At 38.4% G+C, this 1,696-nt stretch overlaps 1 non-coding gene across 1 annotated transcript; it reads left to right on the forward strand.

The window, feature by feature from the left end:
- Positions 1-1,346: 1,346 nt before the first annotated feature.
- LOC140855916 (small nucleolar RNA R71) lies at positions 1,347-1,453 on the forward strand. The gene has a single exon (XR_012139359.1). It is a non-coding gene; the product is annotated as a small nucleolar RNA R71 (small nucleolar RNA).
- Positions 1,454-1,696: the final 243 nt, after the last annotated feature.

Raw genomic sequence — 1,696 nt, forward strand, 5'->3', positions numbered from 1 at the left:
GTTGAAGTTTTTCTAATCCTAGTTGTTCATACACCGAATATGGAAGGATATTCACACTAGCTCCTAGATCTAGCAAGGCCTTTTTTATATTGATTTCTCCAATAACACAAGAAATTATTGGAGCTCCGGGTCCTTATATTTAATTGGCACATGGCTAGATAGGTATGAACTGACACTTGCAGCCAAAAATACTTTCTTTGGTACATTAGTGGTCCTTTTCCTAGTGCAGAGATCTTTTAAAAATTTGGCATAAGTTGGAACCTGATGGATTATATCTAAAAGAGGAATATTAACTTGGACTTATTTAAATACCTCTAAAATTTTGTCTAAATGTTCAGATTTATTGGATTTCAGTCTGTTTGGAAAAGGAGCTCTAGGACTTTTAAGTACTGGACTAGGTGAATTTTCAGTTTCTGGTGCTTGAGGTTGAAAGGTAGTAGTTTTAGAAGGTGACTCGGCAGATGAGTCATCTATATCATCAAGTGCAACTACCTTATTGTCTATTTTTTTTCTGATCTTAAGGTATGAATGGCATTTACACCATTAACTTGGTTTCCTTGTTGGGGTCGTGGACCATTTTGGTTCCTAGGATTTAGCTCATGTTGGTTAGGTAACCTACCATGTTCTCGTTCACTAATGGTCGAAGCCAGCTGACTTACTTGCATTTCCAGACGGGCTATAGCTTGGGTGTTATTATTTATGAGTTGACCCGTGTTTGCATAAAGCTGGTATGTGTTTTCATCATGGCTTCTAGGCTTTTCTCTAAAGAGGTAATTTTCTTGTCATTATCATGGAAGCCTGGCGGGTTGTTCATCACTGGGTTGGACCTTAGATTTTGCTGATTGAAATTTGGATTACCTACATTAGGATTCTGGGACCATGAGAAATTCGGGTGATTCCTCCAACCTGGGTTATATGTGGGTGCATAAGGATTGTTCAATGGTCCTTGATAGGTGGCATTCACCTGTGCACACTCATTCGAGTAGGAACATTCTTCTAAGACATGGTCTGGTGCATTGCACCCTTTACATATGGGTGCAGATATTTGATTTACATTGGCTGGTCTCTGTAATTCTAAGGCTTCCAATCTACGTGTTAAGGTTGCAATCTTGGCCTCTGATGCTAGGGTTGGTTGAATTTGATGCATTCCTCCTCTTGAAGGTGTAGCTTTATCAGGTTCCCTAGTTGTTTCCCACTGTAAATTTTTTTCGGCTAGGTCTTCTAAGAATTGCCAAGCTTCAATAGTTTCTTTGTCCATAAATTGGCCTTGGCACATGGACTCTAGCATGGTTCTTGAGTTTGAATCTAACCCCTCATAGATGATCTGGCATAGTCTCCAAGTTTCTATTCCATGGTGTGGGCATTGGGTCAAAAGATTCTTGAAACGATCAAAGTACTTCCAAAATGATTCACCAGCTAGTTGGTAAAATTGATTTATTTCATTCCTAATCCTAGCTGTTTTATGATGGAGAAAATACTTTTTTAAAAATTTCTCACAAAGCCCTCCCAGGTAGTGACAGAATAGTTTGACAGACTATAAAGCCACTTCATAGCATTGTCCTTAAGGACAAAGTTGATTAATCTAAGTTTGACCTCATCCTCTGTTAATTGCAGTTTCATGGTTGCACATACCTCCTCAAATTCTCTAATAAATATATAAGCATCCTCTAATCCTGTGAATTTTGGAAGCATATTT

Source organism: Elaeis guineensis, chromosome 2 (assembly GCF_000442705.2).
Source record: "Elaeis guineensis isolate ETL-2024a chromosome 2, EG11, whole genome shotgun sequence".
Taxonomy (NCBI): Eukaryota; Viridiplantae; Streptophyta; class Magnoliopsida; order Arecales; family Arecaceae; genus Elaeis; species Elaeis guineensis.